Source organism: Sorex araneus, chromosome 2 (assembly GCF_027595985.1).
Source record: "Sorex araneus isolate mSorAra2 chromosome 2, mSorAra2.pri, whole genome shotgun sequence".
Lineage (NCBI taxonomy): Eukaryota > Metazoa > Chordata > Mammalia > Eulipotyphla > Soricidae > Sorex > Sorex araneus.
Window position 1 is genome coordinate 316,346,589 of NC_073303.1, and position 15,830 is coordinate 316,362,418.

Here is a 15,830-nt window from a genome sequence, read left to right on the forward strand (position 1 = left end):
TCCCAACATTGCAACACCCTCTCACCTGCATAGAGAAACCCTGCCCAGAATTGTGAGTCTACCTCTTAGTCCTGGCAATTTGGAACCTGCCAGAGGAAATGTCTTGTGAAAATGAGAAACCTGTCAAGCAGTTGAAAGTTGAGTTTCCACAGAATTGGTCCTGCTGCAAGGCCTTCTTACTCTGGTCAGGACCTATGACAGATGTGTTAACTAGTTAAACATCCATTAGTCATTGAAGCCCTTTGTTTCCAGATGTTTTTGAGACTTAGGTTTAAAAAAAAAAAAAAGACTCTACAACCAGAGGATTCAAAGTCCCAGGGGCTTCTGCGTTCCTATCTGGAGAGAAGGAACTGATAGTGTTAACGTTGCAGGTTTCCAGGAATGGAGGTACCACGCCTCTTTCAGATTTCATTTAAGGCAAATCGCAAAGTGCTTATAGAGCTGCAAGGTTGTCGCGTCTGCCCTCCCAAGCGGCTGCCCGCGGTCCTCTTTCCCAATCAGCCTAACTGCAGCAGTCTGGGCCCAAATTAATTCTATTTATTTGTGAACAAGCACACACACTTTGCCCCCAAAGCAGGAGCTTTCTGTTTGCCCAGGGGAGTTTAGCTTGGCAATGATTAACCTAGGCTGCAGGGCCCAGGGGAGGTGCCTGGAGCGCGCGAGTTCCGGGAAAGACAGTTCCCGCGTCTGCTCAAAGACGTCAAAATCCTCTGCTAATGCCCAAAGTGTTGGCTTTTGCCACCTCTTTGAAAAACGAACACAATAGGCTGTCTGTTAGACCGTTGACTGCTTATTCCCACAGCCCAGACCAGGAACCACTTCGCAGCTGCTATTTCAAACCAAAGCGCAGCTTAACGTCTGCCGGCTTGGCCCACTGGCCTAGGAGGGCTGATGGGTGGCCACTGGGTGCTGCTTTCCTGGCGCCCAGGGAGAAAGCCCCTAGGCTCCTACCTAGCGCCTCCCGCCCACCCCCAGCCCGGGCCAGTTCGCGTCGGCGCAGGAGGCGTCTCCGCACCAGCGTCGGAATTCCCAGGTCGAGAGGGGGAGGGCACTCTGGGCCCCCCCAGCCCAGGAGCGGGGAGGACGCCTCTGCCCCCCTCCCAGCCCAGGAGCGGGGAGGGCGCTCTGGGGTCCCCCCCCAGGCCCAGGAGCGGGGAAGGCGCTTCTGCCCCCCCACCCAGCCCAGGAGCAGGGAGGCGCCTCCGGGCCCCCCACCCGCCGCGCGGGTACTGCAGCAGCCAGGCTCGGAGCAGGCCTTTTCCTCGGCTGCTCGGGGAAACCGGGCTTCCCTGGATCCAGAAACAGAGCCTCTCCGAAGAACCTGGAACTGGGAGACGTGCTAATGAGCTGCAGAAACTCAGATTTTAAAATGCACAAGTCGCTGGACCGCATTCCTCAGAGGACGAGCCTGAACGCCCAGGTCTGAGTCGCTGCGTGTGGGCAGGAGCCGGCGGGGCCGCGGTGGGGGCGGGGAGTGGTGCAGCCGGCCTTCTGCTCTGGACCCAGCTGCTCTGGGCTGTGCTGTTGGACACGAGTTTGCGTAGGGGTGTTTTCCTTCTGTCAATGATTAGTCTCCGAATCAGTCTGGTAGAATTTTAGCAGAGACCTGAAGACGGGCAGAGAACCTAACTCTGAACAGCACTTAGCATCCAGACTGAGACCAGGGGGAGGGGGACTCGGCGCTGCGGGGAGGAGCCAAAGCCTCTGCTCACCTAAGCGGCGGACAGACTCATCCCCGGGGGAGGTAAGCATCACATGAAATATCGGTTTTAAAGTACTTTTAGAACCATAAAATATTTGTCTTTACGGGAGAGAATACCAAGCTTTAAAACAACTAGTATGTTAGGCATTGCAATTTTGAGAAGTCTTTATATTTTTCCATTTTCCATTAAAATTAATTTTTTAATTTCTCATCACCTTCGCGTAGTTCGGTAGTAACAAATTCGTGAAATATCACTAAGACGTGCTTTGCTTCATATTTAACTGTGAACCTTTATTTTGTGCTCTTATACAATACTTTTTGCCCCTAAACAACTTCCTGCAATGATGCTAGTGAACTATCCAAAAACGTGAATGCTTTCCGATACATTTTACTATTTTCTTGTGATTAAGCAATATTTTCCCAGTGATGCTTAAATGATCATTTAAGTAACCAGACCTTTAAGCCCAATGGCAGTGGTGTATTTAACTTTGTTGTTGGCGTAATATGGAGAAATGAACAGAGAGGGGTTTTAACACATGAGAAAATTCTAGAGCTATTTCAACCAAAGAGACACTCTACCAGTTTGGAGTTGACATATAACCCAGCCCACAATCAAATGCAAAATAGGCCAAATGTAAAAGTACAAACAGAAGCATCAAGGAAGTTAGAAACTTTGTTTTTCTAAAGTATTTTGCAGGCAGTAGTTCTTTTGAATTAAAAATGTAAAACACAAGGTTACTTTTATGCATGATCTTTTTACATAAATGCAAGCAACCCATGAAGTTTCAATAACATGACTCCCACATCAGAATCAGTCTTGTGCCTCTTGTTCCATTTACTTATGGAGGATGCACTTCCGGGTGTGCTCAGCAAAGGGAGGGCTGGCTCCAGGGATTCTTGTTCAATCATACTGTCGGTTTACTATGAAGGGCTAAGAATTTGGTTCTTCCCAGTTCCTGCAGTGCTTCGTACCACCCTGGCCACCCTCGCTTCTGGGGCTTTGGGGCCACAACTGGTAGTGCTCAGAAACCAGTATGGTACCAGCATAGGAACAAGAGTCGGCTTCGTGTAAGGCATGTGCCTCGAGCCCTGTACTATCTCAATGGTCCCAGGTCTATGATTCTAAAATTTGGCAGCATTTTGTTGATTCTGTCAATAACAACAATCATTTTGGACATAGAGCAGCAACAGCAAATTTTCATATTAAATGCACTATTAATCTCAGCATTCAAATATTTCTATGCAAACTATTTACACAACAGTAAATTAAGAATGGTTTGTCAAAAACAAAGGCATAGCTATTGTAGATTTTGACTGGATATAATTTTAAAAGTCATTGGTTTTTTGAAAATTTTCAAATATACATTTTTTGTTAAAATTCCTTCATAATTTTTTGTTTTATGAATCATACCTGAAAGTGCTCAGTGCTTATTCCTGCTTCTGTGCTCAAGAATCACTATAGCAGTTTAGGGGAGCATATGAGGTGCTGGAGATTGGAAGGGAAAGATAGCAACTGGAGAGATTGTATAGCAGGTAGGGTACTTACCTATTATGCACTGTAGCACTGTCCTCTTGTTATCGATTTGGTCTAACGGGCACCAGTAACATCTCCATTGTGAGACTTGTTACTACTTGTTGTTACTCTTTTTTGGCATATCAAATACGCCATGGGTAGCTTGCCAGGCTCTGCCATGTGGGCGGGATTCCTATTATATTAACATAAAGTTTTGACCAAGTATCCAAAAAATCCTCTTTAAAAATGATCCAAATTGCACAGGGAAAGTTTGTCATTTGAAACAGCTTTCTTCTCAGTTTCTCTCTAAGAAGGAACTGAGGCTCTCTGGTGATATTCTACTTTAAAATATGCAGCCAAGCACCAAGAACTCCTCAGACTAAATCTCAGTTTGGAGATCTAGTGGACTAATCCTGTCTGTGGTATATACCTGGGAAAAGAAAGTGCTCAACATCTTTCCTCCTCAGCTTTGTGTAACAGAAGCTCTGTTCTTAGCAAGAGCTGCTGAGAGGTTTTTCAGCCTTACTCATCGTAAGGCTAAAAGAAGAAAAATTTGACAACAAAAAACAAATGGCCCATTTAAAAACTGAGCAAAGAGTTTGTGGGGTTGTGATGGTTATTTCTCTGTTCCTAACACTGAGTACGTGTCAACTAGGCATGTTATTGGCTGTGTACATCTTTGGAGAAATTTTGACTCAAACTCTTTGCTGCAATGTCAAAAATGACTTACCAGAAGTATGTATGGGGTGAAGGGTAGGTAAGTAGAGAAGGGACCAGTGTGACAGTAGTAGTTGGAAATGATTATGCTAGATAAGAATTGAGTGTTGAAAGTAGGTAAAGGGAAATGCATGATAACCTTTCAGTATCTGTATTGCAAACCACAATGCCCAGAGAGAGAGAGAAGAAAAGTGCATCTGCCATAGAGGGAAGTTTGGGGGTAGAGGGAAGGAATCTAGGGACTTGGTGCTGGAAAAGTACACTGGTAGAGGTATGGTGTTGGAACACTGTAGAACTTTGTAATGGTGATCTCATGGTGATTCAATGGAAGCATTTAAAAAATATTTTTTTAATATCAAGTCAAAAAAAACGACAATAATAATTAAAAAAAATAGAGAAGAGGTAGAAAGATGGAATCAAAGTAAAATGTGAAAGTAAAATGATGAATTGATAAGGAAAACAGTTTGACAATTTCTCAAAAATTTGAGCAATAGTCCATTCCTTGGTATATATCCTAGAGAATTAATAACTTGTACATGTGGTAATTTGTATATACATGTTCACAACAGCTTTATTTATAGCCAAAAAAGTAAAAACAAGCCAATTGCCCATAAATTAATGATGATTTTTGAAAAGTCTTCTGGAAAACATATATAGTTTGAAAGAGAATAAAATAATGTTAGCAAATTAAAGAAGCAAAAGCTGATATATGAACAACACACCTGAGCACTAATAATATGCTAAGTGAAAGAAGATTATATCCACAATAGATAAATTTAAAGGGAGGAAAAGTATGATAGTGACAGCATAGGGCTGATATTCAGAAACAATGGATAGTGACTACTAAAAATTTGAGTTATACTTGGGGAGAGTTAAGAAAATGGTTAGGATTTACATAACTATGAGTATATTAAAACATTAAATTGTATACTCTTCATGAGTGAATTGTGTGATAGTAAATAACTTTTGTGTATTGTTAGACTATAGTTTACAAGAAGTCATTTTCCCCCCAAAACCCAATTGAAATATAAAAATAAAAAAAATAAAAACTAAGAGTGACACAGGTGTAACACAGCTTTATGATTTGTGTTATTTACATACCTCTTTGTACACCTTAATTTTAAACAGATAAGCGTTTGTCTGTTTAAAATTAGTCAGCTATCATGCTCTCCTATTGATAGTTTGCTTAAGTGTCACCTCACCCAGTCCTATTAAATCAAACTCAGTGATATAAGTTGTTATTCTTGCTTCTAGAGAAGTCTAAGATGCCTTTATCATTCTCAATCCAGTTGTTGATGAGGCTAGGTGAAGATGGAAATTGTTACCTGAATATCAGCCAAATGTGTCTTGCCTGCATTGTTTCACTAAGCAGGTGTTACAGATGTTCCATTCTTTTGGAGGGAATGAGGTGGTGAGAAGGTTGGCAGTGAAGAGTTTAGGCCACACTAGTTGTGTTTAGGAACTGTTGAGTCTGTTCTCAGAAGTGCCCCTGGTGGTGTTAAGCAGAGGATATGTGGTGCCAGGGATTCAAACTGGAATTGGTAGCTTGCAAGGAAAATGCCTTAGCCGGTGTACTATCTCTGTGGCCACTAGAGTTAAGATGTTTGGGGGATGGGGTAGGGGGGAATAAAGGAGCCACTGTGACCCACAGAATACACGGGCACATTCACGCATTCTTTCTGAGAAGTACCTTCTGTTATGACAATCTCAAATATAACAGAAACTATGCAATAATTAATATGCTGCAGTATTCATCTTTTATGTTTTAAGGTCTTGTAAATTTCCTGATCCTAAGCTAAAATCTCATATGTAATTAAATGATAATGCTTTGTTCAGAGATTGGGTTATAAAGCTAGTGATGCTCTGAGTTACATGGTAGTAAGCAGTTCCTATACTTATTACCAGAAACAGTTATGAGTTCATTGAACCACACCATAACTTGACTTAGGGATTTAAGCAAATCTAGCTGTATCAGGAAAGCCTGAGATTTTTTCATTCTCTGAAAATATATGTTCAGATGGGTTCCATGTAGTTTATTAAAACTTTTATAAATATTATTTTATATTATATTTTTATATTATTATTTTTCAGTTAATTTATTAAGTTAATTTTGTTAATTGAGTTATTCAGGTTAATTTTTTTCATTAATTTATTGAGATTTTTGCATCTATAATGTGCCAGGATGATTCTAGATAAATTTTTTAAATGCCTGTTCTTGAGGATCTATATTCTGAGAAGGAAATAGATATTAGAAAGTTGTAAAAATAGTTTAATAATGATTACAATAGTTAAAGTATGTAATAAAGATCATCAGGCACAAATTTAAGTTGTTGGCATCAGGATAGGAAGTAAGATTATTAATTAATGTTCTACATTAATTACATGTACTATTTACTATTTACAAACCTGACCACTGTGACTATGGGATAATTCATCAGATTATCAAGTTAAGTTAACAACTCTCTCTTTTGGAAGTTTTTATTCTTTTCACTTCAACATTACTTTGCCACCTCAGGTTTTCTACCAGTTTCACTGAGAAAAATATTACATTAACGCCATTGCATTGGAATGCAGCATTTGGAAGGCATAACCCAGTGCCTGTTTAAAGAACTACAATGTAAATAAAACACCACCATTTGATAACAGAAATTATTGTGGAAGTAAATCATTAGCTTGAGGTTTCACTTTTCTTTTTTATTTTGTCTGAATTCTTGTAGTCTTGCAGAGCACTTGTGTCATAATAAGAAATTCTTTCCCAAAATTAACATTTTATGAAAGTAAGGAGGCCTGGAGAAGTTAAAGGCGGAACAAAACTTTCATAAATTTTGGAACCTCACAGATGGGAGTGGGAGAGGGGGAAACCTGAGAGAATATTTACTTTCTCAACTGTGACAGAAACTCTGCTCAAGATACTAAAACCCATTGCTCTAGTAAACTTAATTAATGTAGTAGCTTTCCTAGAAGATAGTTTTCAGAGACTAGGCAATTCACTGTGTTTTTTTTTTTTAAATTCACAAAGCAACTGTAGGATAACATTGGTTTGACTTCCTCCTCCAGGGCAAGAAGCTTAGGGTTACTGAGTAAGGCCCATCACAGTGCTTCCCAGCACTCCCATTTCCTTGGTACTCATCATTAACTTCTCTGTGCTCTGCTTTCTCTGTTAAGTCACTCATTTCCCCTAACCAGAACATGTGACATCTAAGGCAGATACTTCTAAGGACTCTGGGTTTTTTTTTTTTTTTTGCTTTTTGGGTCACACCTGGCGATGCACAGGGGTTACTCCTGGCTCTGCTCTCAGGAATTACCCCTGGCCGTGCTCAGGGGACCATATGGGATGCTGGGATTTGAACCCGGGTCGGCCGCGTGCAAGGCAAACGCCCTACCCGCTGTGCTATCTCTCCAGCCCAGGACTCTGGGTTTTGTATTTGCAAGTGAAATATTGCTTTACTCTTTACCTTTTGTCCTTTGCATAGTTTACCTTAGAGCAATGTCCTTTTTGTATAGACACAGGAAGACAGTTAGTGATATGCTTTTGTAATTTGGCAATTAATTGACTCCAAATAATGTTTCCTCCTGGGCATCTGTCATATTTACTTAATCCTCAGTTATCCTTAGTTCCTAGCACCCCAAAAGTAGGGTTCCAACTAAGGGACTGAGTGGACCCAGAACAAGCTGTAAGTGACCCTGGCATCGAAACAGGACAGGCCAAGTGCCATAAAACTTATAATAAGTTAAGAGCATGCTCGTGAACACTTTCTGTCATGATCCAAGGAAAAGTGACTGAATAAGGATCCTGCAGGGGTTAGGAAGGACTAATCTAGTCTGAGGACTGTGGTCTGGGATCTATAGCAAGATGTCCCCAGAAGAGCCATCTATAAGCTTAATATGTCTCTTACTGTGTCCATACAAAATGACTAGAAAAATTATTAAGAAGTAAATGTAAATGATTGCTTATGGACTAAGGAAAGGAAAAGTATGTCCTTAAATGAAAAACACACCCTTGAGCTGATCTCCTAGCTTGAGGAGATCTTTGTCTTAGAAGAGCTTCCCCCCCCACCCCCAAGGAAGGGCTTTACATATGTTGATTGAGCTAGCTGAGTTGCTGCCTTCAACCCTTGGAGTTTGGTCTCTAGCCTAAGACTGCCCCTGGGAGACTGGGCTCCCAAGAGACCTTGTGAGGGACAGGAGGAATGAGGTACAATGTGAGACTGGAAGGGTATGCTCAGTGAGACTGGAAAAGGCGCACAGGGAGAATGGAATAAATGGTGGGACGGAGAATGGAATAAGCAATGACTGATCACCAACCAACTTGGCGACCCTGTTCCCTCCTTCATGCGTCTGTTGGCAGTGGCAGGCCAAGGTGGGGAAGTGGCTCATAGCCAACAAACACACGCGGTAGGAGACAGTGCCACATATATAATATTGAACGCTCAGCTTAGGAGAGCACTTAGGAATGTCCAGGGTTGGGTCTGGCTCAGTGGCAAAGCACCTGCCTTACATATATGAAGCCATAAAGCTATCCATTCAATCCCCACCACTGATCCACATTGCTACCTTGTGCAATGAGGAATTTTATCCTCATTACAACAACCATGTGTATGGCTGTATGGAGTACTATAATCTCCTCAGACATCAGAAGTGACTTCTGAAGCTGCAACAATAACAACAAAAGGAAAAGAGCAGAAAAATAAAGTTTGAAGTAAGTAACCAAACAAACCAACCCCAGCACCCTTTTATAAGGGAGCTATTATAGTGTGTTAAGATTGACTTCATTAATTCAGCCTATTTTAACTGATCAACCACCATGTCTCAGGGACTAAGGTAGCAACATAGAGTTTCTTGCTTCAAACATCTTTATTTCATATAAGTTATATAAATTTTACTACAAAATACTTGAGCATACAATGGTAACAAGTTTTTTTGTGTGTATTTTGATAGCTTCCTCCAGATTGGATTTAAAACCTTTATCTATATCTTAATGTACATGTAAGTATCATACTCTGAGATGCTTGAGTATCTGTCTTTTCTGGGAAGTGACCTTAGACGAATGACTGTTAGATTTATTTATAATTAATTTTCTTTAAACCTGGTTGGTCAAATTTGACTGACTTGATATATAAATGGATGATTTTTCTATGTATTGTCAGTTATTTACAATGAAAGGCTGGCATTATGGCAGAGAGTTATTAAGAGTATATATGCTGGGGCTGGAGCGATAGCACAGCAGGTAGGGCATTTGCCTTGCTCGCGGCTGATCCGGGTTCTAATCCCAGCATCTTATATGCTTCCCTGAGCACCGCCAGGAGTAATTCCTGAGTGACCCCTGTGCATTGCTGGGTGTGACCCAAAAACCAAAAAAAAAAAAAAAAGAGTATATATGCTGTGAGACTCTGAATTATTTTAAAATACCCCAGTGCCCTCTCATTTGTATAATGGTTATATAAATATTACCATGGCTATATGTTTTTAAGTAAAAACATAAGATAACATGTATGATGGATGCATGTTAGTTGGCAAAGTTTTGGAACAACAGTTTCTCAGTAAGTATCTGCAATTATTATTTATCTGTTATGACAGTTCCATGGGTAACATTTTGCTTTGCATAGCTACTCTTTCAGCCTCATTATAAAATATGAGACTATCTATTAGGAATTATAAGCTAAAGTTATTTAAAGTTATTTAAGGGCCAGGAATGTGGCTCTATGCTAAAGCACTTATTTTGCTTATATTAAATCCCAAATGTTCCTACCTTCCTTCCTCTCTCCCTCCCTTCCTCTTTCCCTCCCTCCTTCCTTCTTCCTCCTTTCCTCCCTCCCTCCCTCCCTCTCTCCCTCCCTCCCTCTTTCTCTCCCTTCTTCCTTCCTTTCTTCATTTGTATGATGCTTAGGGATTACTCCTATTTCTGTGCTCAGGGATCACTCCTGGAGAGTTTCAGGGGACCAAATGGAGTGCTGAGGATTGAACCTAAGTTAACCACGTACAAGGAAAGTACCTTGCCCACTGTGCCTATCTCTCTGACTCCTGAATTTTCTTCTTCTTCTTTTATTTTATTATTTTTTTTTATTTTAAGGGGAAGACCATACCTGGCAGTGGTCAGGCCTTGCTCATAGCTCTGTGCTCTGGGATAACTCCTGATAGAGCTTAAGTGATCATATGTGATGCCAAGGATGGAAGCCTGGCCAGCTGTGTGTGAAGGCAAGCACCCACCCACTCTACTAACTCCAGCCCCTGATTCTTGACCGCACATGGACCCCAAGCAGGCTAGAAACACTGCAGGGTGTGGTCCAAAAGCTCACACTCTCTCTCTCACTCTCTCTCTATAGTTTTAATATATGTATTATATATATTGTATTATATTACATATATATAATATATTGTATTGCATATATTGTATTAATATATATTTTAATATATAAAGCAGAGAAGGCTAAAATGTCCAGAACATTTATACTTCTACTGCTTTTTAAAGATACCCAAGCTACCATTTCATCTATCTTCTAGAAATACTTGTTTTATCTGGAAGAAGGTCATGTTCACTAATGGCAATTAGTGTCAGTGCATGTTCAAGAAAATAAAAGAAAATTTTGAAAAAGTATTTGAAATCAGGTCCATGCTTTTTTTCTTTTGAAATTCTTGTTAGCTTTCTATATAGAGCTTCAATTAAGAGTTATTTTTACCTTCTAAATGAGATGAAACTTCAATCTTTGACTATTCTGTGGAAACTAGTACCTTCTATTTTGTACAGAGCATTTACTTTATCTTTTCTTCAATAATGGGAAAATCTCATTCATGTTTGTTCTAAGAATAGTATTAGTTAAAATAAAATTTAAATAGTTAGCCTAGTCTCTTTATTGATGAGGAAAATATAGACAGAGAAAGAATGACCTCAGTATTTTAGTAATCAACTCTTTTTTTTATTGAATCACCATGAGATACAGTTACCAAGTTTTTATATTTGAGTTTCAGTCATACAATGAGTGTACACCCATCCCTCAACCAGTGCACATTCCCCACCACCAATGTCCCCAGTATCCCCTCCATCCCTACCCTCCCCCTACCTCTATAGCACACAATTACCCCCCATACACTCTCTCTACTTTTGGACATTGTGGTTTGCAAGATAGATACAGAGAGACTAGCACGTTCAATCCTTTATCTGCTTTCAGCACACATCTTCCATCCTAAATGATCCCTTTAATCATCATTGACTAGTGATCCCTTCTCTATTCTAGCCGCCTTCTCTCCCAGCTCATGATGCAGGCTTCCAACTATGAAGCAATATTTCTGATCCTTGTCTCTACTGTCCTTGAGTGTCAGTCTCATATTATAATCAACTCATTTTTATTTCATGAGAATACAAGTTCTTTACTCCATAATTAAGAGCTTGTCCTAATATTTTAAATGGAATATTTTACTGTCTAAAACCTTAAATTAGGAAAAGTTGAACCACCTTGGCCTACCTTTGTTTTTGATAGACAGTATAATCCAGTTATAATTTATGATGAAAAATAGTTACACAGGATTCCTATGTATGAGGAAATAAATACTGATAAAAACATATCTGCAGGGTGAATTTTTATTCAGGGTAAAGGCCCCAAACCTCAGGATGAAGGTTTTTTTCTCTCAAATTTATGAGACTCACCATTTCACATACCTACATTATATATCTCTGAAGTATTCAAGAGAATCACCTGAAAAAAGTATTTCAGAAGATGAAAAAATAAAATGCATATATAATACTAGATGATCAAACAATAGTTGTGATAAAAGATATCTTTGAGCCCTGGCCAAGACCATGTAACATGATGTCACTTCACCAATGTTATATTGTGTAAACTTAATGATTTATAAAAATAATCAGTCTACAACTTTCTCTGGCCAGATAGCCTGGTGGGACAACTTTGTGTTAGGACTCCCCAGGCCCTGCCTGTGTCTATGCTCCAGCTGCGTCACTACAAGTGCAGGAATCCGTGCATGCTATGTCAGTCTCAAAACATCCCATCCAGTTGTGCTCCAGGAAGTAGAAATCTCCCTGACCCTTCTCCTCTGCTTGGCCATTGTCAGAACCTCCCTCCAGCCCTAGTTTCCACATCAAAGTCCAAAATCACCAGTATGTCCTTGCGAAAATATTAGTCCTCTCACTCTTCACACTGGGATCAGGTGGGACTCAACTGGCTCCTAATTCAGAGACAGAAAAACTCCATAAGTCTCAGGTATGGAATAGCAATTATCAAATTGAGTAACAGTTATAAACTTCATTGTCATATTGAATTACACTTACATGGTAAGGAAAATTCATCAATAGAGACATAAGCAGTACATGGTAGTATAAAATACTAAGCAGATTTGTAACCAAGAAGCAAATTTTGAAATTTGAAGACATTTGTGTTTATTTAATTCAAATCCTTCTTTCACAGATTAAAAAAAAGCAACACACAGAGAAGTAGTCCATGCAAGATCATTTCCCATAACAGAAATTACAAGAATCCAGAGCTGGACACTACAAAGTAGGTAAATTCTTAGAATTATAACATCTCACTTCTAGAAACTTAACCATTTTGGTTACTAATGATATGCATCAAAATTAAATTTCTTATTCTCACTTAAGGAACCAATGAATGCTTATTATTATGTGATATTATAATAATATTTAAGTTGATACAATGGAGCAAATTAGAAGTAGTAATGAAGTCTTGGTGGTTCTGAACTTACAAACATTACAGGGTCTTTTTCTCTTTTGGTTTGGGGCTACACCCAGAAGTTCTCAGGGTTTTCAGCCCTGTGAGTTCTCGGCTCTGTACCAAGAGATCACTGCTGGTGGTGCTCAGGGGCCATGTAGCGTGCTGGTGATTGAAACTGATTGGGATGCATGCAAGGCAAGTCCTTTGCCTGCTGTACCACCTCTTTGGTCCAGGGTTTTCAAGTGTATGCATAAATTATTTATAAAACATTTGCAAACATTTCTAAGAGTTGTAGATTGAGTATATATGTGCGTGCACGCACACAAAACACACATACACACACACACACAAATACACAAATACTTCTTGGATTTTAGTTTAAGAATGTTTGATCACTCCCAGAAAAAGTGTTAATGTTACAACTACTTTTTTCTTATGGATTTGTGGTTAAAGGCTGCTTCTGTGTTTTGTTTTGTTTTTATTTCTTTAAAAACATTTTTATTTAGGTACAGGGATTTATAATATTTTTACTCTTATTTTTATGTATGCATCATTCAAATACCACAGCTACCACCAGACAGCCTGATTCCCTCCACTAATGTCCCAAGGCCCCTTCCTAACCACCCCTCCCATGTAGGCTCAGCTCTATAGACAGAATCTTCAGTTTTGATGACTTCAACCATTTACTATTATCTTACTATGTTTCTTTTTCAAGTGACATTTAGGATAGATCTCTCTCTCTCTCTCTCTCTCTCTCTCTCTCTCTCTCTCTCTCTCTGTGTATGTGTGTGTATGTGTGTGTGTTAATTGTGGAAGTGGTGACATCTATATACACAGGTCAGTAGAACTAAAATCCTTGAATTCTGCAAAATTGTAATAAATAAACTGAAAAAATGAGAACCTACAATTCAGAGTAGATTGAAGAGAACTCAATGAACTGATAACTTCACTAAGAATACTCTATCCAGCTAGGTTATTTTTTATATTAGAAGGAATAATATAGATTTTTAAGGACATATACCAGCTTAGAGGATTCAAAGCCTTTAAGCCTGTCTTGCAAGAAGTATTAAAGGAACTTCTTTTAAACTAATAAGACAAAGTCCTTAGCATTGACATTGAGTATGGTAGTCACTGGTGTTGATTATTGTTGCCCTCTATTAGATTAAGAAAGGTCAGTTTCCTCCTATCCTGTTAAAGAATTTTATACACTTGCAATAACAAATTAATATTTTATTATTTATGTATCAAATGATATATATCTGATCATGTCTATTTTTTACATCCGTAGAAACTTTTTCTATTTCCATATCTTTCTTTGTTCATGTATTGATTTGGGGGTCACACCCAGAGATGCTCAGGGCTTATTCTTAGCTGTGTGCTCAGGCATCACTCCTACCAGTATTCAAGTACCATATATTGTGCCAGGGATTGAACCAGAGTCGGTCACATGTGTCACATGTCTTAGCCCTTAGGCTATCTCTAGGGTCTTTATATATTTTATTTAAAGGATCAGCAACTTATCCAGGAAGACCTTCAATATAAGAGAAAAGTAAATGTTTTAATACAGATTTAGTCAATCATATAGGATTAAGAGATAAATATGATAAAATGAAAGCATTTTTTAGAAATATTGCTAGAGTGAGTTATTATATTAGACATAATAACACATTTATTTTCCCTTTGCTTTTTTTGTATTGTGAAAGAAAAAAATTTTTTTAAACCATAAATTATGCCCACTTATTGAATCTATGGCAAAAGAAGAAAAATACAAAGTATGAACATAAAAGAAATAGAATTATCTTCTGAATATTACTCATTCTATCACTTTTGTTACAATAGTTTAAGAGATTTATGTTTCTGAAAAATTTGATAATAATTTTTCCATTACATAACAATTTGGGAAACTCAAGCATCACTTTAAAGATATTGATAATTAACTTTATCTTACTAATTAAAAAATACTTGGGCATTCATCAGTTATAAAACACTATACAGAGACAGTATGGTGTAACAGAAAGACCATTTGGGCTGAGACAATCTTTGAGCTCATTTTGTTTCTGTCTTGGATTTTGACTAAAAGTATTAAAAATAAAAACACCTCAGTTATCTCACTTTTAAAATGAATATGTGCATGTATATATACATACATATCATTTATGATAGCCACACGAGTATAATAAATATTCTGAAAAATTTTCTCCCTAAAACTAATTTCTAATATAATAACTAATAAAATTTCTGTGTTCTGCCATAATAATGGTACAATCTCTTTTGTTAGTTACCTAACATTCATACCATTAGCAGTAGCATATTAGTATAGTGAAGAGTAGTCATAGCAGCTAACTGTTATTCTAAGTAGTCTACAGGGGCAGAGCGACAGTACAGTGGGAAGACGTTTTGCTTTGCAAGCAGCCCGGCAGGATTCCATTCCCAGCATCACGTATGTTCCCCTGAGTACCACCGGAAGTAATTCCTGAGTGCAAAGCCAGTAGTAACCCCTGAGCAATGAGCAGTGATCCCAAAAGCCAGAAAAAAAACACTCTAAATTTTTTAATTTTTTAAGAACTCATGAAGTAGAAGAAATGAACCAGAGTGATTGAGTAGCATAATTGAAGTCAACCCTAAATAGAAGCAGAGCCATAGCTTTTAGCTAATTACCACCAGGCCTCTTAGCATGACCCCTATGAGCCTGTTCATAGTAAATTTAGAAATCACTTCACTATACCTAGAGGTTTCTGTACACTTCTGTGAAGAAACAAGAATTTTAAAATGAAGCTAGCAGAAATATATGTAAACTGCTCTTTCTAGAGAAATGGCAAATCTACATGGCTAATTTATCAGCAAGACTTATAAAATATTATATCATTAAAATAAGATGAAAATATATAAAATATTTCTATAACAGGATTTTAAAATATAATTTTAGTACTGAAAGGCATCAATATTGTTTTTCATAACTTTATAAATTCAATAAAGTCCTGGCTTTCCTTTCTCATCTCTTTTGTTCTACCTCTGTTTCCCACTCCAGGAACTGGCTGAGCTAGAATGCTAACCAACCCGGAAGGGAAATGCTCTGAGGGCTCTCAGAAAGGATACCAGTGTAATGCTCTATCGCCATGGCAGTTGGCAGTTTATTCTAACTCTCCATTTTCATTTTCCTAAATGCAATACTACATACAGAAGCATATCAATTAAGGGCAGGAGAAACAATACAACA

At 38.6% G+C, this 15,830-nt stretch overlaps 1 protein-coding gene across 3 annotated transcripts in view; it reads left to right on the forward strand.

Annotated features, from left to right (window-relative positions):
* The first annotated feature begins 919 nt into the window (after positions 1 to 919).
* SPTSSB (serine palmitoyltransferase small subunit B) overlaps positions 920 to 15,830 on the forward strand; it is a 59,465-nt gene continuing 44,554 nt past the window's right edge. The window contains exons 1-2 of one of the 3 annotated variants that reach the window (XM_055129381.1): positions 920 to 1,744; positions 12,350 to 12,443. The gene's annotated coding sequence lies outside the window, so the exon portion shown is untranslated. The remainder of the gene's footprint in view (positions 1,745 to 12,349; positions 12,444 to 15,830) is intronic. The other 2 variants (XM_055129380.1, XM_055129382.1) reach the window with 2 other exon arrangements.